This window comes from Mauremys reevesii, linkage group 12 (assembly GCF_016161935.1).
Source record: "Mauremys reevesii isolate NIE-2019 linkage group 12, ASM1616193v1, whole genome shotgun sequence".
NCBI classification, from domain to species: domain Eukaryota; kingdom Metazoa; phylum Chordata; order Testudines; family Geoemydidae; genus Mauremys; species Mauremys reevesii.
In genome coordinates, this window is record NC_052634.1 from 21,360,639 (window position 1) to 21,382,014 (window position 21,376).

The following is a 21,376-nucleotide window of genomic DNA, read 5'->3' on the forward strand; positions in this document are numbered from 1 at the left end:
GAAATCTGGGCTTTAGACATTTTATTTAAAGCAAGGGGGGGTCTGAGTTTCTGAGAAGGTTTTTGTTTGCAAGAAGGAACATTGTTTGATCTGTCATTGTACCAAAGGGGTACATGTTTGTCTACAAAGGAGGGGCGACGACTAAAAGCATCTGATGAGGATGGGATTCGAACCCATGTGTGCAGAACACAATGGATTAGCAGTCCATCACCTTAACCACTCGGCCACCTCATCTGAGCTGGCAAGAAGAAGACAGGAGGAGAAATCTAAGGTCAGCAGAGCTAGGGACAATAAGGAGTTTTTAAACACTAAGCGGAAGCAGGGGCTGAATGAGCTCCCCCCTCACATCTAGTGAGGAGCTGGGGGAAAGACTTCAGGAACAGACGGTGTTTGCACAGACACACCTACTCTGCGTAGCTATGCAGCATGATGGAGCCACTTTCCCAAAATGACCAGTTTTGGCTGCTGGTAGGTTACAAATCACTTTAGCATTGAATGGAATGAAATGTTATTATCCTTCCTGTATGACTGAAGGGCAGCAGAACATACCTAGTCCGTCCTGATGGAGGGCTGGGTGGGTGAGGAATAGCTTTTATTGGACTGCATAGAAGCCATTGAGAACATCATCCTAAACCAGGGGTCCCCAAACATTTCACTCTGTGCCCTCTTATCCATGGCTGAGGACCCTCGGAAACCACAATCGGAAACCGAGGCTGGGAGTGGGGCTGTTGCTTGCTGGGGAGAGGGGTGCAGACTGGGGTAAGGGGGTCGAGGCTGAGCTGGGAGTCAGAGGCCCAGGCTGAGGGTGGGGTTGGGGAAGAGCTGGGGCAGAGTGGGGCTGAGTGCTGCTCCCTCCATGGGGGCTGGCTCAGACCCTGAGGTGCCCCTATGAATGTTCCTCTGTGTCCCCCTAGGAGTCATGCCCCACATTTTGGGAACCACTGAACCCTTCTCGCTAAGCAGGGGCTAGTGATGCCAAAGCCCAGGGAAAGGGAGAACAAGGGCAGGGCCCCCAGCGCTGGAGCCATATGAGGGGCTGCAGGAGTGGGGCAATGGCTGGTGGCACAGGGAGTTAAGGGCAAAGGGGGCACAGGAGGGGGCAGGAGTTAGGGGTGAAGGAGGTGCAAGGGTTGGGAGTGCAGGAGCTAGCGGTAAAGGGGGAGGGGGATCATCCAGGGGCAATGGGGAAGCGCCAAAGTACAAGCTTTGCCCAGGGCACCATTTTCCCTAATGCTGGTCTGAGCAAACAGCTGGAAATGACCCTTCAGTAAGACCAGAACCACAGTGTAGAAAAGCCCCTTTGTTAAGTGGTGGTGGCTGAGTGCTTAGGGTGATGGGTTAAAAAGCAATAAGTGCCTTTTTGTGGAGGTTTGAGTCTTGCTTGCTAGGCAAGGCTGGTGTGTGGTGTCTCCATGGCTGTACTTTCAGTGTCTGATCACCCACAGGGAGCCAAGTCTAGACATATTCAGAGGCTCTATGCCAGGGTTTCTCAAACTTCCTTTCACTGCAACCCCCTTCAGCTAAAAAAAAAAAAAAAACCTTACTACATGGCCCTGGAAAGAGGGACCAGGCCCCTCCACACCAGGCAGGGGCAGGGGGGAGCCAAAGCCTGAGCCCTGCCCCAGTTAAGGGAGTGCAAAACCAAAGCTTGAGGGATTCAGCCCTGGGTGGTGGGGCTCAGACTTTTGGCTTCAGCCTCAGGCACCAACAAGTCTAATGCCAGCCCTGGCAACCCCATTAAAACAGGGTTATGACCCACTTTGGGGTCCTGACCCACAGCTTGAGAACCACTGCTCTGTGCTGAGGGGAGAGAGTTTTCCTGTGGGTGTAGTTAATCCACTTCCCCAAGAGGTGGCAGCTATGTCAGTGGGAGAAGCTATATCGGTGGGTGCGCAAGCTGTGGTGGTTGCCACATTTAAGAAGTTTAATCAAACCCCATTTTTAAAACCACCTGTGGTCTGGGAATGGCAACGGAGCTCAATGAAGCAGGGTCTGTCCTTCAAAGTCCTGGAGATCACAATTCTATACTCCTGTTGTCATGGGGGTATAGCTCAGTGGTAGAGTGCTTAACTGCAGCTCGAGTGGTCCTTCGTTCAAACTCCTGTGTTCTCTTATAACCTTCTTTCTTTTTTTAAAAAAAAGGAAAACATTTATTTTTCCATTCTCCATTCTGTTCAGGAGCTCCACTATACGGGGGAGCTTGATATGAATGTAAACACTCAACATTTCGCTGTCCAAATGCATAAAAACCTAGCAAAGCTGTCCATCAGCTGAAATCCGTTCCAATCCTCTAAGTGTCTAGTTTATGTTTTCATCAATTAAACAAAGGTATCATACGAATGTACATTTGCAGATCCCTCTTCTCCAGGAGCTGTGCTGTGCAGAAGAACAAGAGCCACATCCAGCTGCAGTTCAGGAATCTGATGACCAAAGAGCCAATAAATGTTCTGAGGGCTGGAGAAAATTGCCTTCTAGTGAGCTATTGAACGAGCTCAACCTGTTTAGCTTATCAAAAGAAGATTGAAAGGTGACTTCATTGAAGTGTTGAAGGGCCTTAATGGACAGAAGAGATTGGGTATAAAAGGGCTCTTTAATCGAGCAGAGAAAGGCATAACAAGACCCAATCGCTGGAAGGTGAAAAGAGACAAATTCATATTACAAATAAGACACAAATATTCAACAGCGAGGATGATTCACCACAGGAACAAGCTACCAAGGAAAGTGGTGGATTTGCCATCTCCTGATGTCATTTAATGAAGACTAGATGGTTTTCTGGAATGTGTTTGCCCCAATAGTAGCTCTTGTGTCATTCAGGAGGCCTGTGATATGCAGGGGGTCAGATTAGATGCTCTAATGGTCTCTTCTGGTCATAAAGTCGACCAATTTCTGAAAAACTGAGTGTAGCATTGGGAGCAGCGTCTGATGTTTTCCTGTCTAGCCGGCTTGCTGCCTAGAACGAACGCTCCTTGAGTGGGGTGATCCCCAGGGAGTAGCTCAAACCTCCAAAGTGCCTGGCCAGGGGCAGGACATTAGCCCAGCAAGGGAGGGGTGTGGCAGTGACATCACAAAGGCCTTTTGCAGGACCTCAGACTATTGGTCAAAGGTGGTGGGGAGGTGGTGACCTCACAGAGAGATGGTGACATCAGCCAGACAGGACAGGGGCGAGGGGCCAGGGAAACCTCAGAGACCCCTGTGGCTTTGCTTCAGCAAGTCTCCTTCTCCAGGTCTCTCTTTGAGGACTGGGGGAGTATTCGGGTTCACGTACGTGAGCGCCAGGAGGAACCTCTTTCGAGTTTTCTCCCTCCCTTTTAGTGATTTTACTAGAAAACAGCCGTCCCTGTTTAGAAGGTAAGAGCCTCCTCGAGGTCTGAAACCTGTTCAGTCTGATCCATCTGGTGACAGTTGAATTCTAGGCATGGAAAACACGAGCTTAAGGAGGCAGAATTTTATTCCGTACCTGGGATTTTGTCCCTTAAAATCACTGGGGACATTAGGGTTTGTTCTTTTTGTTTCACCTTTTCCTCCATCCATCCCTCCCTCCTTTCTCTTCGTCTCTTGCTTCTTTTGTCCTTTCTCCTGTTCCCCTCCCAAAACCAGGAGCAGTGTCGGGGTGTGTTTGGGGCGGGGCAGAGAGGGGATGGGCGGCACTGGGGAGGGAGCTCAGGGGTGTTTGGGGGTGGGGGCAGAAGAGGGGATGGGCGGCACTGGGGAGGGGAGCTCGGGGTGTTTGGGGGGAAGAAGAGTGGGATTGGCGGCACTGGGGAGGGGAGCTCGGGGGTGTTTGGGGGTGCGGGCAGAAGAGAGGATGGGCGGCACTGGGGAGGGGAGCTCGGGGGTGTTAGGGGACGGGGCAGAGAGGGGATGGGCGGCACTGGGGGAGGAGCTCGGGGATTGGGGTGGAGCAGAGAGGGGATGGGCGGCACTGGGGAGGGAGAGCTCAGGGGGTCTTGGGGGCGGGGTCAGAGAGGGGATGGGCGGCAGTGGGGAGGGGAGCTCAGGGGTTGGGGCGGGGGCAGAGAGGGGATGGGCGGCACTGGGGAGGGGAGCTCGGGGGTGTTGGGGCGGGGCAGGGAGGGGATGGGCGGCAGTGGGGAGGAGCTCGGGGGGTTGGGGCAGGGCAGAGAGGGGATGGGCGGCAGTGGGGAGGGGAGCTCAGGGGTTGGGGGCGGGGCAGAGAGGGGATGGGCGGCATTGGGGAGGGGAGCTCGGGGTGTTGGGGCGGGGTCAGAGAGGGGATGGGCGGCATTGGGGAGGGAGCTCAGGGGTTGGGGAGGGGCAGAGAGGGGATGGGCGGCACTTGGGGAGGGAGAGCTCGGGGGTTGGGGACATGAGCAGAGAGGGGATGGGCGGCACTGGGGCGGGGAGCTCGGGGGTTGGGGCAGGGGCAGAGAGGGGATGGGAGGCAGTGGCGGAGGAGCTCAGGGGTTGGGGCGGGGGCAGAGAGGGGATGGGCGGCATTGGGGAGGGGAGTTCGGGGGTTGGGAGCGGGGCAGAGATGGGGATGGGCGGCACTGGGGAGGGGAGCTCAGGGGTTGGGGGCAGGGGCAGAGAGGGGATGGGCGGCATTGGGGAGGAGCTCAGGGGGTGTTGGGGCGGGTTCAGAGAGGGGATGGGCGGCATTGGGGAGAGGAGCTCGGAGGGTTGGGGCGGGGCAGAGAGGGGATGGGCGGCATTGGGGAGGAGCTCAGGGGGTGTTGGGGCGGGGTCAGAGAGGGGATGGGCGGCATTGGGGAGGAGGAGCTCAGGGGTTGGGGAGGGCAGAGAGGGGATGGGCGGCAGTGGGGAGGTGGAGCTCGGGGAGGGTTGGGGCGGGGCAGAGAGGGGATGGGCGGCACTGGGGAGGGGAGCTCAGGGGTTGGGGGCGGGGCAGAGGGGATGGGCGGCAGTGGGGAGGGGAGCTCGGGCGGTGTTGGGGCGGGGAGGAGGGGAGGGCGGCAAGTGGGGAGGGGAGGCGGCAGGGTGCATCGGGGCTGCAGTGACCAGAGCCCCAGCAGGGTGCATCGGGGCTGCAGTGACCAGAGCCCCAGCAGGGTGCAGCGGGGGCTGCAGTGACCAGAGCCCCAGCAGGGTGCATCGGGGCTGCAGTGACCAGAGCCCCTAGCAGGGTGCATCGGGGCTGCAGTGACCAGAGCCCCAGCAGGGTGCATCGGGGGCTGCAGTGACCAGAGCCCCAGCAGGGTGCATCGGGGCTGCAGTGACCAGAGCCCCAGCAGGGTGCATCGGGGGGGGGGCTGCCGTGACCAGAGCCCCCAGCAGGGGGCAGCGGGGGCTGCAGTGACCAGAGCCCCAGCAGTGTGCATCGGGGGCTGCAGTGACCAGAGCCCCCAGCAGGGTGCAGCGGGGGGGGCTGCAGTGACTAGACCCCCCAGCATTGTGCAGCGGGGGGGGGCTGCAGTGACCAGAGCCCCCAGCAGGGTGCATCGGGGGGGGCTGCAGTGACCAGAGCCCCCAGCAGGGTGCAGTGGGGGGGGGCTGCAGTGACCAGACCCCCCAGCAGGGTGCAGCGGGGGGGGGCTGCAGTGACCAGAGCCCCCAGCAGTGTGCATCGGGGGGGGGCTGCAGTGACCAGAGCCCCCAGCAGGGTGCAGCGGGGGGGGGCTGCAGTGACTAGACCCCCCAGCAGGGTGCAGCGGGGGGGGGTCTGCAGTGACCAGAGCCCCCAGCAGGGGCGCTGCCGGCCATCGGGTTCCCTGCAGTCTGGTGCCATTCACAGGGAGACCCGCAATAGCCTGACCCCCCCACCCCTGTCCGAGCTCCCCCCCAGCCCACTGCCTCTTGAGCAGCCCCCCCTGCGGTGTCACCACTACCCCGGCTGTGTCCCCCCCGCAGCTTCCCAGCCCCCCAGCTCCCCTCCGGTGGCCCCCCCACACTTCCTCCCTGCAGCCTGCCCCATTCCCCCCGAGTCCCAGCTTCACCCCCCGACATCTCTCCAACCCACCTCCCCATCGCAGCCTCTGCCCCCAGTGCCCGGCCCTGCTCCCGGGGCTTGAGGCCCCCACCCCCCGGCCGCTCCACTCCCCACAATGGGCAGCTGCTGGCGCTGAGGAAGGGGGGTCTGGGCCAGGCCAGGTGCTGGGCCGATCCTGGTGAAAGAGAGACGAGCCGGCAAGGCTGAGAGGCCCCTCCCTTGTCTGGGGGGGGGGGGACAGGGGCTCCCACAATTTGGCCAGTGTCACCCTCCCCCATCCAGAGGAGACGTCCGCTCCCCGCCGGCCGTGCGCCATCTCCACCCCGCAGGGAGGAACCCCAGTCCAGCAGTGCCCCCCACCCCGCCCCCATCAGCAGCCAAGCCGGGAACCTGCCCCTTCTCCCCTGCGAGGGCTGCAGGACTCCCTGCCCCCGCAGCACCAGCCTCCCCCCATGTCCCCGGGGTGGGGTGGGGGAAGGGGGGATTCTTTCTTCCCATTGCCCAGATCCCACCCCCACCCCGGGCTGCCCAGACGGGAGCCAACGGCTGCAGCAGTTGGCTGCTTCCCCAGGGCTACCAAGGAGCCGCCAGGAGAAGGGACGAGATTCTCCACGGCGCTGCAGCCATTCACACTGGGACCCGTCTCACACGGGGGAAACTGAGGCACCAGGGAGGGCGAGATGGGCTGCACCAGCTCAGATTGGGAGTCTGTGGGAGAGCCAGGAATAGAACCCAGGAGTCCTGGCTCCATGGGCAGCTTGGGACTCCTCCACTTGGGGAGGCTGGGCGGGCCCGGACTGTGGCCCTGCCCCAAGGCCTGCTGCCACTCAGCCTCCTCCTGCCAAAGCCCCGCCCACACGCCCCCTCCACCCCGCCCACACTCCCCCTTCAGCCCCGCCCACACGCCCCTTCAGCCCCGCCCACACGCCCCCCTCAGGCCCCCTGGGGTCCACTCCCCTGACCCCCCCCGCGGACCTCTCACGTCTCTTCCCCCGAGGCCCTGCCACGTGTGCCTCTTCGCCCCACCCCAAGGCCCCCACCTGCCTCTCTGCCGTTTGCACCCCGGCCTCTCCCACGGCCCCATGTGGCCGGATGGAGCTGGGAAAGGGCGAAGTGAGGATGGGGCCTTGCGGGGGAGAGGACGAGTGGGAGCAGGGCCTCTGGGTGGAGCACAGGCCAGGTGCCTCCCCGGGCCCCTTATACCCACCGCCCCTGCCTGGCTCCCGGCCTCCCCGGCTCTAACCACTAGACCCAGCGGCACTGGGACAATTTGTATAGTGGGAGGTGCTGAGAGCCAGTGAACAAAACTGTAAACCCTGCACAGGATGGAAACCACTTCAAGCCAGGGGGTGCACAAGACTCGCCCCCACTCCCTTCCCAGAGCCAGCGGTGGGACCTGGATACCCTGGCTCCCAACCCCCACTCTAACCACTAGCCTGCACTGCCCTCCCACAGCTGGGGAGAAGAACCAGGAGTCCTGACTCCCAGCCCGGCCGTGGGTGGAGCAGGACGTACTGGCCATGGGCTCAGCTGGGCATCGCTTACCATCAGGCTGGATGGTATCCCAGTGCTGACCTCCAGACTCACAGCTCTGCTGGTGCCCCTCACTCCCGACCCGCAGCCCCTTGGTTCCCCCCAGCACTGACGGTGCCCCTCACTCCCGACCCGCAGCCCCTGCTATCCCAGTCCTGATCTCCAGACCCACAGCTCTGCTGGTGCCCCTCACTCCCGACCTGCAGCAACTGGGCTTCCCGCGGAGCTCCCCAGTCACTGTGCTGCCGGTGCCCCTCACTCCCGACCCGCAGCCCCTCCTATCCCAATCCTGATCTCCACACCCACAGCTCTGCTGGTGCCCCTCACTCCCGACCCGCAGCCCCCTGGATTCCTCGCTGAGCTCCCCAGTTACTGCGCTGCCGGTGCCCCTCACTCCCGACCTGCAGCCCCTACTATCCCAGTCCTGATCTCCAGACCCAGAGCTCTGCTGGTGCCCCTCCCTCCCGACCCGCATGCCCCTGGATTCCCCGCTGAGCTACCCAGTTACTGCGCTGCCAGTGCCCCTCACTCCCGACCCGCAGCCCCTACTATCCCAGTCCTGACCTCCAGCCTCACAGCTCTGCTGGTGCCCCTCACTCCCGACCCGCAGCCCCCTAGTCTCCCTCCAGCTCTGCCGGTGCCCCTCATTCCCGACCCGCAGCCCCTGCTATCCCAGTCCTGACTCCAGACTCACAGTTCTGCTGCTGCCCCCTACTCCCGACCCGGAGCCCCTTAGGCGTCCACCAGCTCTGACGGTGCCCCTCACGCGGCGGCTGGGATTTAAAGGGCTCAGGGCTCCCCGCGGCTGCCAGCAGCTCAGAGCCCTTTGAATCCCAGCCCCTGGCCGCTGATTGCCCCCTCCCCAGACCCCTGCCCCAACTGCCCCCCAGGACCCCCACCCCCTATCTAAGCACCACTGGTCCTTGTCCCCCGTTACCCACTCCTGAGACAACTGCCCCTAACTGCCCCTTGGGACCCCAGCCCCTATCTAAGCCTCCCTTCTCCTTGTCCCCAACTGCCCCCTCCTGAGACCCCACCCAACTTTCCCCCAGGACCCCACCCCCTACCTGTCCCCTGATAAACCCCCTGGACTCCCATGCCTATCCAATTGCTGCCTGTCCCCTGACTGCCCCTCCAAACCACTGTCCCATCCAACTCCCCCTGCTCCTTGTCCCTTGACTGGCCCCTGGAACCCCCTACCCCTTCTCCAACCTTGTAATCTTGTGGTACTGACGTGCTGTAGCTTCATTTTATATCAGCTTACAGGGCGGGAGTGGGGGGGGGCACCACCATTTTGGGCCCCACCAAAAATTATACAAACCTGCCGCCTATGGTCAGGGCTGCACCCTGCCATGCTGAGCCGGTGTCTGTGCTAAGCTCGGCATCAATCAGGTGACTCTGGGAAGTTCGGGGTCCCCAGGCTCCCACAGGAGGGTGAAGCAGGTCACCCCTGGAGCAGGTTGAATTTGCAGGGTGACAGTGGGGTTGCTGCCCCTGTGAACAGCTGCTGTAGCACCGCCTGGGCAGGACAGGGAGAGCCAGTTATACCCCCCCCCCCAGCCTGTATCGGGGGATGGGAGCGCTCACACCCTGGGGACCCACCCACCAGAGATCTACGGGGGGGGAGTGGCACCCACACACCCAGGATGTTGTAGGGGGGGACAAGGGCATCCACACTCCGGGATCCTCTGCAGAGGGACGGACACCCACACATCCAGGATTCTGTATGGGGGGCAGAGGTACCCGGACACCTGGGCTCCTGGATGGGGGATGGGGGGCACCGAAACATCCGGGATCTTACCTGGGAGGACAGCGGCGCCTGCACCCTGACATGAGACGGGGGCGGGGGAACCAGGAGCATTTCCCAGTTCCAGGCTGTTCCCATCTGACCAAGGCACAGAGCTCACAAGCAGAGTTTAAAGCTCCAGCTGCCAGGCAGCAAAATAAGCCGGGCTCCCTGGCTGGTGCCTGTGATCCCAGTGCCTGGGGAGGCTGAGGCTGGCGGATCGCTTGCGCTCAGGAGTTCTGGGCTGCAGGGGGCTGTGCCGATCGGGTGTCTGCATTACGTTCAGCATCAATATGGTGATCCCTGGGAAGCTCAGGGTCTCCAGGTTGCCTAAGGAGGGGTGAACCGGCCCAGGTCGGAAACGGAGCAGGTCAAAACTCCTGTGCTGATCAGTAGTGGGGTTGTGCCTGTGAGTAGCCCCTGCAGCGTAGCCTGGGCAAGACAGTGAGACACGGTCTCTTTTAAGACCCCCCCCCCCCCGCAGAGCCTGGAGGGGGGATGGGAGCACCCACATGCTGGGGATTCTGACTTGGGGGGAGGGACGCCCCCTGCAACACGGGTCTTGAAAAGCGGAACAGTGACACCCACAGAGCCTGGATGGGAGCAGGGGAACCACACATGGGAGCTAGTTCATGGGGTGGGGGACACACCCATATGCTCCGTTGCACCATTGTTAATGAGAAGAACGGGGGCATCCGCACAACACGGATCCTTAATGGGCGCGGGGACACCCACACACTCCACTATTAACCAGGAGGGACAGGGGCACCAGACACCCCCAGTAGTGTGGAGAACACCCACATCCACCGGATCCCTCATGGGGGGTAAGACAGAGGGGATTGTAATGGGGCCCAGCGCACCCACGCACCAGGGATTGTTAAGGGTTGAAGGGACAGGGACACCCACACACACTGAGATCACGTCCTTGGAGGAACGCAAACCCTCCACAGAAGGACCTGGTCTGTTCCGTGATGGCAGCCCAGCCTGGGTGAGTCAAAGTCTCTTTTTATACAGGCACGTCCCAGAGATCCTGACTAGGGGGAGAGAGACACCCACCCCCAGAGATCCTTAATGGTCTAGGGTGCACCCACACACCAGGGATTCTTATGGGTGGGAGGAATGGAGACAGCCAGACACACTGAGATCACTTCCTCCCAGGAGCCTGGGCCAGACAGGGAGACACAGTCCCCCTTTACAGATCTGCCAGACAACCTTCCTCCCACTCCCTCCACACAATGTTCTTATCTGGAGGTGAAGCCAAGGAAACCACATGGAGGATTCTTACCTGGAGAACTGGGGGGACCCACTTACCACCAGAGATTCTTAAGGGCAGGAGGAACAGGGACTCCCACATCTGCAGCATGGGGGTGGGTCGCCTGCTGGGATCATCTGGGCATATTTCACCTCGTCAGCTCCCTGCCATTGCCTTGGGGGCCCCTTGTTCGCTGCCTCTGGTGCCCAGTTTAGCCTCCTTCCTGAGGCTGAAACGCTTTGATCTATCTAAGGTCTGTGGGATCAGTGTGTGTCATGGTGTAATTCTGTGTTATTCGGGGGTCAGACTAGCTGAGCTAATGGCCCCTTCTGCCCTTAAACACCATGAAAACATTTCCCTGGTTTCCTCTTGTGCCTGACAGACACCACGGTGAGGGGCCCAATAGAAGATCCTGGACACAGCGCTCTGGCTCTTACTTTACTTGGGGACGTCAGCGCTTTCCTAGCAAAGCTGCTGCTAAAGCGCTGGATTTGGGGAACGGTTCGGCTCCGATTCAGAGATCTGCCTGCGCGGTGTGAACCTGCCATGAGGAGTGGGAAACTCAACCAGCAACGGGAGGCGTTGGCTGAGCTCCGGGCTGCCCCCGTGTGGCCAAAGCTTAGAACTGAGCAGCGGAGTTTAAAGCTGGCGCTGGGAGGGACCTGAACACGCGGGGCACGAAGGCTCCTGCGTGTAACACTTGTTGGGTGGGCAGCTGAGTGTAGCTGATTGCCGGAGTTCAGGGCTGCACCCCGGGGTGCTGAGCAGGTGTCTGTGCTCAGGTTGGCCTCGCTATGATGGTTTCTAGGAAGTTTCGGGTTACCAGTCTCCCTAAAGGGAGGGGAGCCAGGCCAGGAAAGGAGGCCGGCAAAACTCTGGTATGAAATGCCAGTGGGACTGACCCTGTGAAGAGCCACTGTAGCCCCGCCAGGGAGAGCCGGTCTCTCTTTGTGCAGCCCCCTCCATTCCTCAGGACAAGGGTTGTGCTCAAAGATCTGTGCCCCGTGTTTTCACCTCCCTGTGAAGCGCACAGTGCAAATAACCCTCAGCGCATCAGCTCAGTTCCAGGCTCCACTTCCACTGGCTCAGGCAAGATGGTGCAGAGGAGCCCCTGGGTGGCTGTGGGCCTGGGGAGGATGGCTTTTGATTTTTCGGCCTGACCGCTACGGGCAGCAAGGCCAAAAGTCAGATGGCCGGCTCTCCCGTCCACCACGCTCATCAGGAGCCCTTAGTCGACAGGCTCGGAGAATGTGGGCGGCGTCCCCCACTACCTCTCGCATACAAAGCGAGCGCTCTGCCGCTTGAGCTAATTCCCCACAGCTGGCCTGACTCTCAGGCACCGGGCAAAAAAAGGCAAGGGCTCTGTGGCCTTAAGCAGAACACAGCCTGAAATGAGGGAGGGGCGCTACCCAGAGCTGGGGAAGGGGGTCCGAGTCCCAGCCACGCTCCTCGGCACAAACACCAACGCTCCCTCCCTGGAGTGTGTCTGGGCTGAGAGTTAGCCCCTGAAACAAGCACCAAACTTCAGAAGACAACGCAGGGATAGATCACTTGACGATTGCCTGCTCTGCCCATTGCCTCTGAAGCGCCTGGCATTGGTTACTGTCAGAAGACGTGATAGTGGCCTAGATGGACCATCGGTCTCACCCAGGAGGGCCGTTCCTGTCTTCACCACTTTCCTCTAACCCAAGCAAAGCCAGGAGCAGGCCCAGCTCAGCAACTCTAGCAGACTCCCTGGCCTCTGGCCCAGCATACAGCAAAACGACCCTGCCTCCGCCAGGATAGACAGCCACCGACTCCCTCTTCCAGACCAACGCAGCCCTTCCCCGCTTTGGCTGTCTCCAAGCTGTCTGCGTGCTCTGCTCTGCTCCACGGCTGCCATGCTGCCTGAGATCAGGAGGCTGCGAGGTCTCACGGTCTCAGCTGAGCTGGTATCGCGTGCCACCCCGCCCATCTCCTCATTCCCTTCATGGACCCCTGGGATGTGAGTAATTCTGTATTTGAGTGGCTCTCCCTCCCGGCCAATGAGCTTGGCGTAGACTAGCAGGGAGGGAGGAGGAAAGGGATTGTGCTCCAGTGAGAGCTCAGAAAGAAAGTTGCAGGTCCCCCACTAGAGCCCAGCCCAGCAGAGCACAGCAGAGCAGAGCAGGCTGGAGAATGTGTGTCTGGGTCTGACTACTTCTCCCCTGCTCTTCCATTTGAGCTAACTTCCCCCAGCTGTCGCCAGCCTCCCAGTCAGCGCAAGGGGGAGAAGGGCCGGGGAGGAAGAGCTTTGTGCTCCGCAAGGGCTGGCTTTTTGGGAGGCCAAGCGGGGAGAGGGATGGAGGCCACTGGAGGAGCTGAGCCGGCTGACTGTCCATGGCTTCTAAAAGAAGGGCAAGAGAAGGTCCTGTGGCTGCCTTGCCGCTGGAGAATGCAGGCATTGATCCCGCTGCCTCTCGCATGCGAAGCGAGCGCTCTACCACTTGAGCTAATTCCCCTACCTTGGCAGATGGCGTCTTGATCCATTCATTCGATAACGGAGGCCACATCGTTCCCCGCGCCAGCCAGTGACTCCTTCCAAAAGGGTCAGGGAAGGGAGGGTACCATGTAGGCTGGCTAGCTCAGCTGGTTAGCGCATGGTGCTAATAACACCAAGGTCATGGGTTTAAGCCCCATGCTGGCCACTCCCGGTGCAGGAGGGCGAGGGCGGCTTCTGCTCTTTTGGCTGACTGCTAGGGGTGGCAGAGGCCAAAACCAGGTGGGCCGGGAGCAGGCAAGAGCCCTGCTGGGTGCGGGCGCAGGCGCCGGGCAGGACCAGGCTCCGGACACCTCCTTGGGCTCCCCTCCCTGGGCTCCTCGCTCCACCTGCTGCCTGAAAGGAACTTGGGCCCGGGGAGGAGATGGGTGAGCCCGGCCGGCTGCCTTCCAGGCTCATAGGAGGCCAGGCTTGAGCTGCCCACCTGCGAAGCCAAAATCGCAGGCCTGCCGGCTCGCCCCCATTGTCCACAGAGGGTTGACCTGATGGCCCGAATTCTTGCCGACTGCCAGCTCCACCCAAATGTACCCGACGCCGGATCACGCTCCCCAGCCCAAGCCACAGAGGAAGGCTTAATACTCGGCACCCCAACCTAGGGGAGAGGCTTCACACTCCGCGGGCGCAGGGTGACCTTTGGGACTTCCCTGGACACCATCCTCCCACCGCCCACAGCCAGACCCCCCAAGCCCACACTAGAGCCCACACCTCCGACAGGAAGGAGCAGGAGGACCACTCCGCCCAGGGGCACCACCACTCAAAGTCAGCTTCACTTGCTTTCTCTTCTACCCCTTTCCTCCCAAGCTATGCGCGCCTCACGGGAGCCGGCCCTGGGAAGACGCAGGCACGGCACTCTGACTGGCGGAAGCCAAACGCCCACACCGAGAGTTTAGCACGGGCTCTTAAGGCGCTGGAGGAACCCCATGCAGACGCACTGACGGAGCTAATCTTTACGGCCAAGGGCCCTACCTGTGCAGAAAGCCAACTTGCTTGTGAAAAAGACTCCTCATTCGGCTCCCCTTCCAAACTTCCAAATGCCTCCAAATGGGAAAACACAGACACTGAAACACCCAAACGGTCCTAACGCTGGGGCCAGGTGAAAAAGAAAAGCAAGGAAAAGATTTCTAAATGGCCACCCTGCCAGAGTCGTACAGCTCCGCAAGTGAAACCCATGGGAGGGACATTACACAGAAAAGGGGAATGGAAAGCTGCCCAAATTGAGATGCTGTGGAAAGCTACAGCCCCATCGCTACTCCTACTCTGCACACTTCTTGCAACAGCTGATGAACGGCCAGGTGCTTTTCGCATCCAAGCCCACACCAGGGGAAGACCTTGAGAAGCTTCCCGTGGCTTGCCTGGTTCAGCTGGTCAGAGTGCAGCACTCGTGGAGGCCATGGGCACCAACTTATATGGGCTCCTGGGGCTAAAGCCCCAGGAATATGCACAGTCAGGGGTTCTGCTCCACCAATATTTGGGGCTAGGTTTCTCCCCTGCTTGGAGCGCCCCCCCCCGCCTCTCATTCCCCCGCCGCCGCCGCCGCCAGGGCTGGAGCTTCCCCCCACTCCCCGGCCTGGAGCTTCCCTGCCTGAACGTAAGAGTGTGCAGCGCGTCTCTCCCTTGCTGCTGCTGCCGCCGCCTAAGGGCTACAGCATAATAGCAGTGCAAGCTGCTGGTGCTGTAGCCCCTCAGGAGCGGGAGGGGAGTGGAGGGGGCCGTGCCGTGCTTGGCAGCCCTCCCCTCCCCTGCACCTACCTGGAGGAGACGCGAAGGGGACTTCCGGCCAGGAGACAGACATCACTCACCTTAGCAGCTGCTGGGGCTTCCGTGAGTGTTTGACCCTATGATTCCCCCCCTGCCCCCACCCCAGCCCCAGCCCCCACTCCTGCCCAATGCTGGGGAAGGGGGGGCAGCCCCATCCCCTCCCACCGTCCCCCAGTGAGGCTGTGGTGAGGGGCAGCAGGCTGCAGCAGGGGTCAGGGAGGCAGGAAGCCACATGTGAAGGCAGTGCCCCTCCCCTCCACAGGGGAGATGGGGGAGGGGGTTCATAGACCTACCTGAGCAGCTGGGGCTTGGGTGTATTTTGTGACAACTTGCCCTCCCTGTCCCCCCCCAGCCACCATGCTGCAGCCCCCCCCACTCCTGCCCCACGCTGGGGATGGGAAAGCCCCATCCCCTACCCCCAGTGAGGCGCTGCAGGCTGCACAGGGGAGGCAGGAAGCCACATGGGAAGGCAATGCCCCCTCCCCCAGCACCCACCAACCCACCCACCACAGGGGGGATGGGAGAGGGAGGCTTCCTAGATCTAAGCAGCTGGGGCTTGGGTGAATTTTATGACACCCTGCTCCCCCCCCCCGCCATAGCCACCACCCTGCCTACCCCACTTCTGCCCCATGCTGGGCAAGGGGCAGCCCCATCCCCCATCCACAGTGAAGTTATGGTGAGGGGCAGCAACATGGAAGGCCACCTGTGATGGCAACCCCCACCCCCACCCAGTACCCATCGTAGGGGAGGGGAGTGAGCTTTCTGGACCTGAGAGGGGCCCTACGAGCATGTGCAGAGTGTGTGTGCCGTGGGGGGCAGGAGGGGTCCCTCCCCTGGAGCTTGCTGCTGCCAGTGGTGGTGATGGGGAGTCCTCTCTGGCCCTAGCCCTGGGGCAGCCTGTCTGCACCCCAAGTTCCTCATCCTCAGCCCTGCCCCACCCCAAAGCCTGCACTCCCAGCACCGAGCACGCTCCTGCACTGTGAACCCCTCATCCCCAACCCCACCCCAGAACCCTCACCTGAGGGGAAAAACATGCAACTTAAATTTGGTGGTCAGTTTGGAGTATCATTGTATTTAGCACAATATTTGATTATTTTACACCCTTCAAAGTATGTAACTGGTCGTATACAGGTGTTACGAAGTGGGAATGTGCTTAATGTTTTCTCTGAATACTGTCTGTGTGCCTCAGTTTCCCCTATGCATTTCTCAAGGCTCTAGATGGTGGGATAAGGGGGTGTGATTGTTGTAGAGCCCGAGAGGGACTGTGTGATGCCGTCTGCACAGAGAATGTCCGACACCCTGTCTCCAGGCAACAGATGGCCTGGGCCCTCCCCTGCAAAGGTGCCAGCTGAAGGTGTTGGTGCGCTCCCTCCAGCTCTGACGGTGCCCCTCACTCCCGACCCACAGCCCCTGCTATCCCAGCCCTGACCTCCAGACTCACAGTTCTGCTGGTGCCCCTCACTCCCGACCTGCAGCCCCCTGCGCTCCCTCCAGCTCTGACGGTGCCCCTCACTCCCGACCCGCAGCCCCCTGCACTCCCTCCAGCTCTGACGGTGCCCCTCACTCCCGACCCGCAGCCCCTGCTATCCTATTCCTGACCTGTGATGTTATGAGTGTAATATAATATTTAATTGAAAGGTGACAGGGCCAGAAAGAGTTAATTAACTCACCTCACCCACTGACCTGCCCCATGGGTGAACCTTAAGGACTGGTTAGGAAGATCTGTAAATGAATAGAGCTTTGAAATGCAAGTCTGCATTGTTAGAGGTAGAAGGGGAGATGTTTGCTCAGGGCTTGTGATGTCAGCAAACAAGTCTTGTCTATTGCTGTAGTTTTAATTCAAAGATCAGAAAAGGAATATTAACATTTATGATCATACTTGAGTGAAATAGTATTATTGTCTCTGTCTCTCTTTGAAGGTTGTGCTAACCTGGATCTGAACTGTTAATGGATAAATTACCCTCTGCTAATTGCCAGGATGTTTGGGAGAAAGAGTTAAGCCTGTTGTTTTCTCAGGCTGAAAGGCTGCTGGAAATATATAAGACCCCTGGGACATGATCCTGCTTCATCTCAGATCTGCTTTGGGATTTAAGAGGGGGAAACCTTAAACCATAAGGATTGAGATCCCGAGTCAATGACTGGAGTCACCCTGAATATGGACATTGGACTATCACCTCTGGACTATTTCTAAAAGGACTTTTGGCAACTACAAGCTCATCTCTGCTGTGCATCTGAACCTCAAGAATTGAATTCAAGTCTGTCTGTATATTGATCTTTTAACCAAAACTCTCTCTCTTTTCTTTTTTAATAAATTTTAGCTTAGTTAATAAGAATTGGCTGTAGCGTGTATTTTGGGTAAGATCTAAGTTATAATTGAACCTGGGTATGTGGCTGATCCTTTGAGATTGGAAGAACCTTTTCTTTTATATAATTGTTAGGTAAAAAGCAAGTCCTACTCACCTCTCCAGCACCCGAGTTTGTGCGGAGTTGGTATAGGGCTCAGAGATCTGTCAGAGACCAGACAACAATTCGTTGATCAACGGGCTCACACCATCCTTAGCTTAAGAGCAAAGCTTCGGAGTAAGTGGCAAGTTTATTAGGGGTGAGCATCAATGTTTATACACAGAAGTAAACAAAGTGATTAACAGATTATAATGGTCATGCATAATCAATCAAGATTCTACAGGATAAAACAGGTTAAAATGTAAATTAGAAAAAACAAAGGGGAGATGGCTACTTAAGGGGAGGGGGGTGTCATGAGTAGTTCGCAGGTCAGAGCTTTGATTAAAAGTTTCAGACAGAGACATCAAGTCTGAGTTAAGTTTCAGTTCATCAAAAGTTCAGACCCAACATTCCTCCATTTGTAGCTATTGGGATAACTATTTACCAAAAGCTACACCCCATTTTAAGGAGCCAAGGGCCGCTTGGCAATTTCAGCCTGGGCCAACTCGAAGAGAGTAAGGCCTTTGGCTGAAGTAGAAAAAGAATAAACTGACCCACATGAGTTTATGAGGGAGGGAACACACTGAATACAGCAACACAGTATTATAAGGATTACTATGGCCCCAACAACACCCACCAAGAGTTTTTTAACCCACCCAAATCCAGGCAACCAATTCCATAAGGCTCCCCACCAATCATAAGGTGGCTGGCCAGAGGAGTAGTTCTTAGCCATTTCCCTTAGATGTTTGGTACGTTGAAAAGTGTCAGGGTAGGTGTCGTTTACAAAAACACAGCATTCTTCATTTATGAGGGCGCAAGTCCCTCCTTGGGCTGCTAACATTATGTCTAAAGCCATTTGGTTTTGCAAAGCTAACTGGCGCAGCTGGGACATTTCCCCGGCCTGATTCTCAAATAGGGTCGCAGTCTCATTGGTTAAAGATTCTAGTAGTCCCTGTAGACGGATGACACCACCCCTCAAGCTAATAAGACCAGCCCACCGCTGCTACGACAAACCATCACGGATATTAATATCTCTGAAGGTTTCACGGATGTTACGAACGTGGGGAAAATGGGGGGGGGGGTGAGGGAGATGCGAGAAGGTGGTGTGAGCCACGCTAAATAACATGACCCTGCCCAATCAGGGGAGAGAAAGTAATAAGCTTTGGGCCCGCACACCCAGTATGTTCCATACATTGCGTTTCGGGTATTCCATTTCTCAAAGTAGGAGGTAACCCACCACCCGTTGGACCACTGTTCCCCTGGTAATGCAGAGGGGTCGTTGTGTGAACCGCAGAGGCACAATTTGGTAGTGGTGTTTTCAAAGAGCAGTGTAGTACTGCTTGAGCAGTTGTAGAAGGCAATTGTATATCCCTTAGCAATTAGTTGGACACCCTCGTGATCTGAGCAGGGTTTCTTAAAAGCTGACTCAGAAGGCTTGTGAGGGATCCACATATGGGATAAGTGGGATGCGCAAGGCTTGAAGCCAAGGTTTTTACTAAAGGCGGTGCCATTAAAATACATGTTGCATTTACTGGTTCCCACAAAAGTTGACCCTTTTTCTTTAACAAAACACAGTGATCCTGTCTGATTTGTTACCCTGAGATATCTGTTAATTGGCACTCCTGTTTTGTCCCATGTAAGATTGTGTTGGACTGGATCTTTTATTCTAGCCGGTGGCATCCAAGTCATATTAGCAGTGGTCAGGGGAATGGGTGTGAAGGGGAGTCCCTGTTCTGCATTTACTGGAAATTGAGTACATACCCAACAATTACTTCTATTTCCTAAAATACAAGTTTTAACCTCGTGGGAATATTTAATAAAAGCATTATCTTCATAAGCAGAAAATAAACTAAAAAGGCATAATAAAAAACATACAGTTGTCAGAATAAAAGGTCCTCTCATTTTTTCCGAGTCAATTTAAGTCTGATGTCTGAAAGAGGTAAGCTGGTCCACTGGTCAGAGGCAGTGTCCTCAGTGGTGGCAAGAGCTGCTGGTCCGTCACTGTGGTCCACTACGGCTGGCTTGACGTGGGAGTGGTGGATCCAGGATTTGCGTCCTTCCAGGAACACTGCAGTCTGGGTTGTTAAAAGAACCTGGTGGGGTCCAGTAAACCTCGGCTGGAGGGCATCACCACGAACGAACTTTTTGGCCCAGACGAAGTCCCCTGGTTGGAACGGGTGGATCTGTTCTTCCAGTGGCACGGTCTGGGAAAACTGTGAGGCTTTCCAAAGGGTACGGAGGCGAGCCTGTAGGGAGAGAAACTGGCACGCGGTCATATGATCCCCTCCCAATAGTGAAACATCAGCACGTGGTAGCGCCCCGCCTTTGAAAGGGGGGTGTCCATAGAGCAGTTTAAAGGGGGATAATCCCAATACACGGGTTGGGCGAGTGCGAAGGTGAAACAGGACCAAGGGAAGTACCTGAGGCCACTTTAACCCTGTTTCCTGACAGTATTTAGCCAATGTAAGCTTAAGCTCCCTATTCATACGCTCAACTTTCCCGCTAGACTGGGGGTGGTAGGGTGTATGAAAGGAGTGTGAAATGCCCAGTCCTTGTTCTAAATGGCCAAGGACATTACCAGTAAAGTGGGGTCCGCGATCTGAATCAAGTATGAGAGGGATGCCAAAACGGGGTACAATGTCTCTAAGGAGGATCTTCGCCACTGTGGCAGCAGTACAATTAGCAGTAGGAAAAGCTTCGACCCATGAAGTCAGAGGGCAAACCAAAACAAGGAGGTGCTTTTTCCCAAAAGCCTTTGGCATATCTGCAAAGTCAATTTGAAGATGTTGAAATGGGGCAGCAGGCGGAGGTCTTCCACCCTTAATTTTGTTAAGAGGCGGAGCAGGTCCATTTCGCTGACATGTGCTGCATGCTTTCACTATTGACAGGCAGTAGGGTTGAATGCCTGGAGCATACCAAAAGCGAGCGATGGTGTCCACAAGGGCGTGCGTGCCGTAGTGACCCCCCTTATCATGGTGCCAGCGAACTGCCACGGGGTATGTGGAGCGAGGGAGGCAGGCTCGGCCATCCGGCATAAGCCAGGTCCCTTTGACCAGAGTGGCTCCGAGGCTCTCCCACGACTGTAGTTCAGCAGCAGGTACCGGTACGGGGTGCGGTGGAGTAAAGGAGGAGGTCACAATAGCCAACGTGGGCATGGCTAAGGGTAAGACGGCAGCCGCCTTGGCGGAGGCGTCAGCCAGGGCATTCCCACGGGTGACGGGGCTATCATCTTTAGTATGGGCCCGGCAATGAACTACAGCCAGGACCGAGGGTTCTTGGAGGGCATCCAAAAGCTTGTGGATGAGGGGGAGGTGCTGAATGGGTTTACCGGCAGCTGTCTGGAAACCTCGAAACTTCCAGAGGTGGATGTGACAATGCACAACTCCAAAAGCATACTTGCTATCAGTAAAAATGGTAACGGTCTTACCAGCGGCCAACTGGCAGGCTCGGGCCAGGGCATAGAGTTCGGCGGCTTGGGCTCCCCAGTTGCCTGGCAGTGAGGCAGCCTCTTGAATGTCCCATTCAGAGGTGACTGCATAACCGGTGAAACGCTTGCCATCAACATAGAAGGAGCTTCCGTCCGAGAAGAGGATGCAATCAGGGTTGTCCAGTGGCACATCAAACAGGTTGTTCCTTATCTGTAAGATGCTATGAACTACTTCCACACAGTCGTGCTGATCCTGGAGGACTGGCAGATCAGGAAGCAAGGTAGCTGGATTAAGGGGCCCACACCTTTCAAAAATTAGGTTAGTGTCTTCTAGGAGTTCGGCCTCTAGCTGCTGCTGACGATGGGCCGAAAAGACTTGGGTCGTGCCCCTACGCAGAAGGGCTGACAAAGCATGAGAGGTCCAGACCGTGGTAAAATGACCCAGGGTCAGGCTCTTTGCCTTTGTGATCAGCAGGGCAGCTGCTGCCAGAGTCCGGGTGCAGGATGGGGTTCCCTGAGCGACAGGGTCGATCTGCTGGGAGTAAAAAGCAAGCGGGAAATGGTGGGGCCCACTCAGCTGTGTAAGGACGCCACTAGCAATTCCGCCCCTCTCGTGGACAAAAAGGTGAAAGGGTTTGCTGTAATTGGGGGGGCGGAGAGACATGGAGGAGGCCACACTGTCCTTGAGTAACTGAAAGGCTTGAATCGTGTCTGGGGACCACTGCAAAGGGTCAGGAGCAAGGTTAGCAGTC

The 21,376-nt window shown here is 57.7% G+C and overlaps 2 non-coding genes across 2 annotated transcripts; one reads left to right on the plus strand and one right to left on the minus strand.

The window, feature by feature from the left end:
- Positions 1-152: 152 nt before the first annotated feature.
- TRNAS-GCU lies at positions 153-234 on the minus strand. The gene has a single exon. It is a non-coding gene; the product is annotated as a tRNA-Ser (tRNA).
- Positions 235-13,071: 12,837 nt separating this feature from the next.
- Positions 13,072-13,145, plus strand: TRNAI-AAU. Its single transcript has one exon. It is a non-coding gene; the product is annotated as a tRNA-Ile (tRNA).
- The last annotated feature ends 8,231 nt before the right edge of the window (positions 13,146-21,376 follow it).